The sequence below is a fragment of the Capsicum annuum genome, chromosome 12 (genome assembly GCF_002878395.1).
Source record: "Capsicum annuum cultivar UCD-10X-F1 chromosome 12, UCD10Xv1.1, whole genome shotgun sequence".
In the NCBI taxonomy this organism is placed as follows: Eukaryota; Viridiplantae; Streptophyta; class Magnoliopsida; order Solanales; family Solanaceae; genus Capsicum; species Capsicum annuum.
Genome location: NC_061122.1, coordinates 26,077,877 through 26,086,787, shown reverse-complemented (window position 1 = coordinate 26,086,787; position 8,911 = coordinate 26,077,877).

Sequence of the window (8,911 nt, the reverse complement as noted above, 5' to 3'; positions counted from 1 at the left end):
CAGATTTTCTTATAAAAAAGTGCATGCTTTTTTCGTTCCAAAATAGTTATCGTGTTTATTTTTTAGAGTTAACTTAATTAATTTTTAAAGTTAAATTAAATTAAATTAATATAATATTTTAACATTAGAATTTGGATATTGAAAACCTATAGAAAAAAGTATTTTAAGTTATATTTTTAAAATATTAATGAAAATTCATTATTTTGTTTGGCTCTCAAAATGAATTACAACAATGAAAAGGGAACGAAGAAAGTAAAAAGAATTGTAAATGACTACAAAACTAGCTCTCTATTACTTATTTGTCTTTTGAGACTAGATACCAAGGGTCCGTGCTAGTATAAATTATTTTTTTATCTCAATTTATATGTCACAAATAAAATTTAGATAATTAATCATATTTTTTTAGATATTTTAAGTTGTTAACTATTGTAATTTTTAATACTTTTTTATGTAATTTTTAAATAATATATTTTATACTCCCTATTTAAAATTTTGTGCATTGATAGTCAATTATATTTTTAAAATAATTTAAATTTTAAATTATCGTAATTTATAATAATTTTTCTTGTACTTTATTAATTAAAAGTGACATCGTAAAACTATTATAAAAAATATCTGTCAAAAAAATTTAAGCGGTTTCATATAAGACGGCAAGTTAATTTAAAGATTTAGTGTTAATTTATTATTTTATATCTATTTTTTTTATTAAATATTATTAATTTTGTAATACTTAGATGACTTATAATAATTAATTATGGAATAATATAGTAAAATCACGATTGAAGCAACTAAATCAGTCATGTCATTATTAATCTATTTTACTTTATTTATTAAATATTATTCTTTTCTAATACATAAATAACTTATAATAATTAATTAGGGTGATATAGTAAAATTACAGCTAAAGCAGTTGAAGCAGGCATGTCGACCATGAGCAGCCTGCTTCAGTTATTTCATTGTCACTTATTATATAAGAGAATTACTTTAAAAAAATACCTATGAAAAAAATTTAAGAGGGTCGCATATAAGTCGTTAAGTTAATTTTCATTTTATGTCTATTTTACACTTTTTTATTAAATATTATTAATTTTTTTAATACTTAGATGACTAAGAATTAATTAAGGGTGATATGGTAAAATTATGGTTGAACAGCTGAAGCGAATATGTCATAAATGTCTATTTTATTTTTTTTAATTAAATATTATTAATTTTCTAATATGTAAATGACTAGAATGTTCAGATAGGGATATAATAATTAATTAGGGATGATATAGTAAAATTATGGTTGAAACAGTTGAAGCAGACACGTCATAAATGTATGTTTTATTTTTTATTAAATATTATTAATTTTTTAATACATAAATGAATTATAATAATAAACTAGGGATGATATAATAAAATCACAGTTGAAGCAGACATGTCAACCTCGTGCCTGCTTCAACACTCCGACTCCCTCGTATTTTTTTAATACATAAATGACTTATAATAATTAATTAAGAATGATATAGTAAAATCACAGTTGAAACAGCTCAACAAACATACTCCAACTCCCTCTTATATATAGTTAAAAAAAAAAAATCACTTTATAAATATCTGCTATGTGATTTATTTTGTTGTGTGCATTTTATCTTGTCATGGTTAATCATTTACTTTGTCAGATTTAGCTTAGATGAGAGTAATCACTTATAATAACTTAAATTGAAGAAAATGGTCTTTTTTAGATTTTATATGTGTAAAAATGAAGATTTTTTTGTAAAAAATATTATAAATGACTTACAAAACTAAGTGTTTTCGGGATTTACTTGCCCTGTAATTATTTGCAATGTGATTTTTCTTTGTTGTCTGCATTTTTATCTTCTTTTAGTTAATCATCTACTTTATTAAATCTAACTTCCAAATAAGAGTTGTTGACACATAAAAGTAGACAGAAGAAAATAATCTTTTCAAATTTTTATATGTAAAAATAAAGACTCTTTGTAAAAAAACCATAAAATTAAAAGAAATTGTAAATGACATACAAAGTCCATTACCATATCTCATACTCCCTCTATCCTTAATTTCCTAATTTAATTTCTCATTTTTAAATATCCTTAGAATTGCCAAAACTATATTATTAAAAGTGAAAAGTCTTCATAACCTTAATAAATATAATTTTCACCTTTACTCACTTGAAAATAAAGTCGAAATATCATATATAATATTAATACCTCCAACTTTATTCCAATGAAGTGTATTAATCAATATTTAAATGCCTCAATTATTATTTTATGGTGATTAAAAAAAAAAAAAATTTTACCTCCTTACCTTATTTATATCTCCAGTAATTATAAAAACATTAAAAGTCTCATTAAATTTTACTTTATAAATTTCAAAAGTCCAAAATATACACACAAAAAAAAAACATCGCTTCTCATTTAAACATATAGTCAACAGAATATATGCTATAATATTTTGAAAATTAATTTATAGTAAATAATTATAATTGAATGAGTACATTAAGTGCATCAATTAATTGCAAAAAAAAAAAATCATTTTAAATGGAAAGCTAAAAAATATTTTAAAAAAATATGAAAAATTAAGGTAAATGAGAACTTATTGATATGTACAACGAAAGAAAAGAGAGAAATTTAAGGAATATTCGATAAAGAATAACCATTAGATTAATTAAGGGGAGAAAAAGTGGTAGACATTAACGTAATAGAATACAAAGGGGTATTAAAAAAGTTATTAATTATTATTAACTTTCATAAGTATATTTTTTTGTTTGCGTTGAATTCAGCTTTTCCTAAGAATTTATTTAATTTTTACTCTGAAAGATTGAGATAAAAAATTGAAAAATTGACAAAAAGGAAAAATATTAATGTTGATCATAGAAGGTGCCACTCACCTCTTCTTTTTCCAACTTTTTTTTTAAATACTTATTATTATTATTATTATTATTATTATTATTATTATAAATAATAATTATAATAATTAATATTATTATAATAATATGAAATAAACTAAAATGAAAAAAAAAAGGTCGAAAAGGGAAGCGATACAATCAAATTCAAATCTCAACATTCTTTTTTAATTTTTTTCCTTTATTTCATACTTTTTTATTTTTATTTATTTTTTTACTATTTGTATAATCTGTCATTATTCCTATAAATTTAAGATGACCATATATAGAACAAAATAAGTAAATTTGAAATCTTCCTTAAAAAATTAGTAACAAAGTGAGCCACAATTGATATGGACCATAATCTGTCTTGTTATTTCTTCCCGTGCTTTTGCGTCTTCTTATTTCTTCTTCTCGTTTCTTCTTCTACTTTCATTTCCTTCATCAACTTTTTCCCACCTTTGCTTCTTGTGCACCTTTTTTTTTGCATCCTCAGATATCAATAAAATTTAAACGCAAGGCCATTTCGAGCATTCCATAAGGTAAAATCATATGTGGAAAGTGGCTTGGGGGCTGCTTGAAGAGCCACGGCCTTGGAGCATTGAAGAGAACCTTCATTAAGGGTGTTTTAGAGATTTCACATGTCAAAATTATACTCCATGGCCACCCCACCCTCATTAAGGGCATTTTGGACATTTTATGTTATAATAGGTTATAAGTAGGCTCCTTTAGTCTTATTTTTATTAGTTTATGAATGATGAATATGTGGAACATTGAAAGTTCTCTCTTTGAGAGTGTAACACCTTAGTAGTAGGGTTTGGAAAAGCCACAAAATCAAAATGAGGGCTAATTCAAGTGTGGAATCATTTGAGTTGCAACTTGGCTTGAAACATTGGTGCTAGAGGAGGTAACGTCCATCTTGTATCTACGTAGGAGTTAGGTGATTGTCGTGTGTAGGTGTTAAGGGTCCTTAGATTTGATATATTTTAGGGTTCTTAGGATTTATACCTTCATTTGTCTATCTATCTATCTTTTTAATATATTGTAAATCGTGTATTTGTGCTTGTCTTCTTGTTTTCGTTTTTGGTGTTGTTTGATCATCTCGTAAGTGGACTATTTTGTGTTGTGTAGTGGGTTGTTTTTTGTCATTTGTTGGTTGATTTTGTATCATTTGGTATCAAAGCATAAAGCTTAGCAGAAGTCTCATTCTATTTTATTTGTACAAATTCATATTGTATAAAGCTCATATTTGATACATGAAAAAGTGAGATGGTGAATTTATGTTATGTGTTTGTTTATATAGTTGTGTTATTTTAATGTTATAGAAACATTTCAAATTCTATATTATTGGAGAATTATGTTGTAATGGGAAATAGAAACCTTTAAAATTCTATGATTTAATTAATTAATGGAGAATTATGTACCAACTGAAAGAATTAAATGAAAAAATGCCTAAAAATAAGATGAATTAGTCTGTGAAAAGGTTGGTTTTCAAGGTTAAACGGTGTTTTTGTTATAAAATAATAAAAAATAAGAAGAACAGTAGAGAAAATAGAGAGAGTAATTCTTCTTTCTTCTCTTGAGGGACGAGAGATCATAAGATTGTCCAGAATACAAGGAACAAAACTCATCTATTTATAGGGAAAAATACTCCTAGTTTCTGACTAGAAGACAGATACTTCAAATTCTGATAGATACCAACTTGATCTTGATAGATCTTATTAGATCTTGATAGACATTCACTATAATGTAAATACATTTATAACACTTTCCCTTGAATGTCTAGATAGATAATGTGCCTTGTTAAAATCTTACTAGAAAAAATTCAGTGGGACAAAAAATCTGGTGAAGGAAAAAGAGTACACATCTCTAACAATACGCATATAAGCTGCCTCATTAAAAACCTTACAAGGAAAATCCAATGGGAAAAAACCTTGAAAGGAAAAAAGAGTACAACGCATATTAACTCCTCCTAATGAGAACATCCTTGAGCCTTTGTATCCCGATCTTGTGCACCATTTTCTTGAAAGTTGCAATTGGAGGAGATTTGGTGAAGAAATCAGTCACATTGTCACTTGAACGAATATGTTGCACGTTGATATCATTATTATTTTGTAGCTCATGTATGTATAAAAGCTTTGATAAAGTGTGTTTCGTTCTATCTCCTTTTATGAATCCTCCATTAAGATGTGTTATGCATGATGCATTATCTCCGTATAAAATTGTGGGTAGATTGTCATATTTCACACCATATTTTTCTCTAATGAGATGTATCATGAACCTCAACCATACACATTCTTGGCTTGCTTCATGAATAGCTATTATTTCAGCATGATTCGCCGAAGTTGCTACGCTAGACTGCTTTGTATATTTCTAAGATATTGCAATACCATCACATATAAACACATAGCCTATTTGAGACCGAGCTTTATGTAGGTCAGATAAGTACCCAAAATCAGCATGACCAATAAGATCGGGAATGCAATCTTTAGAATAAAATAAGTTCTGTATCTTTATCTCATTTCGATGTCTCCTAGTAGGAGTAGAAATATACCTTGCTAACATATTAACCGAAAAGGCTATAGGCCTTGTAATATTTGCAAGGTACATGAGTGGATCAATTGCACTAAGATATGGTACTTCATAACCAATCCAATTCGATATATTTCGAATTTCAGCAAATAATCTATTGCTTTGAAAACTCTCCAAGAGTTCCAATGATTTTCAAGCTATAAGCTTATACAATATAAGGATTATAAATAAGTTTCCAGAAACTTTTATATGCTTCAAGCAATTTAAATCCTTAAAAGTTTTTCACATAAGTTTTGTCAAGTGACAATATTCAATATTTCATGAGTGACATCTTCAAGTGTCTGAACTACAAATCAAATAAGTTTTACGTTTACCAAAATGCATCCTTTCATGTCACTTGATAATATTTCTACGTTAGCATGCTTAAATTAACGTAGAATTCAGATCCTCGTAGTCTTTCACAATAGTGCATCAATATTTTACCAAAAATATCATCGATGATATATCATTTTGTATCGGTTCACAATGTGACATAACATTTTGAGATCTCATCACTTCATTATTTCCAGGTACTTGAACCTTTCATAAGGTTTCATGAAGTGTTATGTCATAGGCTCTTCAAGAGCACATTGCCTCCTTATTATGATTATTTGTTCCTTATCCTTTTCGAGGATTATTTTATATGGAACCGATTAATTTATCATGCTTCACGTATGCATAGACTTTGTCCTTTTGAGACATAAAATAGGAGCACTTGCAGCTTAAATATGAGATGCTTTCGACATTTGACTTGAATTATCTTTTGAATGAGGATCTGATGATAATTCCTAACATATTTCATCGTCGTTTATAATCTCCCCCTTATGTTAGCAAAACTAACATACATCCTTCATTTTATTTGAGGAATACATCTTTGTTCATCATGGTATATTCAGTAATCGTATATTGCACATTAAAATTATTAGATGGAATAATTGGTTCCTGACCTTGAACCAATTGGAAGAAAAGAAATAATCATAATTTGTTGGTCCAATGCATACAAGTGTTATTGTGCGCAACATATCATATTTTAGACCAACACATGAAGTTTTGTTTTCATTAACAATGGTTTAGCTATTTATCGAAGGCATTCAATGCCAAACCATCCTCATAAAATGAATTGTCTTGATTCCACAATCTGAAAATTATATTCTTAACTCCATTTTATTGAGCAAGCAACTTTATGAATGTCAAACTGCAGGTAATTGACAATAAATGTACATAGTGATCATCTTATTGACGCATCTTAATAGATCACATGATAGGTAAACGGGCTTATATTCACCTTTTATACTTTTTAGATCTAAGGAATTTAATCCCAACATTAGTTGGTCCAACCAACTTATCATGAGAACAAGTGACATAAACAATTCTCGAAGAATTTTCTAGTTCTTCAATACATGTCTAATACTCAATATGCACATCTTCGAGATGTCACAATCGTTCATATCAATTTATGAACTTTTATTCTAGTAAACTCCAAGTTTACCATGACATGTACTTTTTTCATTAGTAAATTTCAGATTTACTATTACATGAATAAATTTTAAATTTACTACTTTAGAAGTAGATTTCGAAATAACTCTTCTCAGTTATTCTGCTTCATTTGGAGGTGAGTTGTGATACCATCACAATCAAGTGCACCTTTGCATTAAAAGCTTCTCATTCCCCAGGAATGGAATATAATTGTGTCTTAAGCCTATCAAATTATGATATCTTATAACCTCTTTCATGATATTGCTACTTCAGGAGCAAATAGAGGCATAAATATGATAGAGAGAATTTCTCTATATTGCTACCACATTCACTTCAAGAATAGAGCAAATTGTGGTCTTTCAGACTTATCATATATTGCTACCACATTCACTTCTTGGAATGGAGAATATTCAATGAACAAGTTTCATGACTTTTCATCAAAAACACATTATTTTGCCTTAGCCATCATAATATTATCAATATGGTGCATTGAGATTCAAACTCAAAGTCTTACCCATATAAAGGTGTCTTAGGCATAAATCAATGAGACTTGAACCCAACATATTATCATCCCTTTTGATAATATTGTTTTTGGGGAATGAATTTAAAATATAAATGGTTCCAAACCAATGATTTTTCCTCAGATCCAACAATAATTATATTATTAGTAGCAAAAGACAGATAGCATAAGAAATTACTAACTTTGAAATTAACTTTAGATTTATAATCTCATCTTATTTGGAAGAGTCTTGTGCTGATAACGTGTTATAAAATAATAAAAAACAAAAAGAAGAATAGAGAGAGTAATTCTTATTTCTTCTCTTGAGAGATGAGAAATCATAAGATTGTCCAGAATACAAGGAACAAAACCCCTCTATTTATAGGGAAAAATACTCCTAGTTTCTGACTAAAAGACTGATACTTCAAATCTTGATAGATACCAACTAGATCTTGATAGATCTTATTAGATCTTGACAGACATTCACTATAATGTAAATACATTTATAACAGTTTTGTCTTTTTCTTCATTGATTAATAAATTAAACTTTGATTGCTTGGATGAATTGTGCAATTAATTTAATTAATAACATTGATAAGTTAAACGGTGTTTTGTCTTTTTCTTCACTGATTAATAAATTAAACCTTGACTGTTTGATGAATTATGCAATCAATTTAATTAATAGCATGGATAACAAATCAATTAAATATGTCTATCTTTAATATTTTATAAAATTTTATAGTGAAATTTTTAGCTTTATAAAATTAAGAAAAAGACAAAAAAAGATATATATGACTCTAGACCTTAGAGAGCGCCACATCAGTATATATATATATATTGATTATTAAGCTTATTACAGTGTCGCTACCATGCATAGGTCATTTTAGTTTTGAGGAAAAGGGTTAAGGCAAGTTAAACTAAAATATATTTGTAACATGATTTTAAGTAATTTTATAAAAAGACCATAAAGTTGAAGAAAATTATAAATGACTTAGAAAATCAATTTCCTTTAACTTATCCGTAATTTGGGATTTACTTACCTTATAAATATTTGCAACGTAATTTGTGCTTTACTTCCAACATTAACAAATGTGAAAATTATTAAACCAAGTACATTGTGATTTGCTACCATATACAGGTCATTTAAGTTTAATTTAATAAAAGAAGGCACGGCCAGACAAGTAATAATAAAATACATTTGTAATATAATTTTGGTGCAGACACAATCCCTTTTTACATAGAGTTTGTTTGGTAGGAAGGAAACTCTTTTGTAGAAAATGTTTTTCAATTTTGTTATATTTGGTTGGTTTAAACATTTTGAAAAATATTTTTTAAATTAACTTATTTTTCTCAAATCTAAGGAAAATGACTTTCATTCAAAAAGTAAGAAAAATATTTTTCAAAACTTTCTTTCAATCTCACTCTCAAGTTGAAATATTCATACAACTTCCAAAATCACTCACCGCTACCCCGACACCTAATCC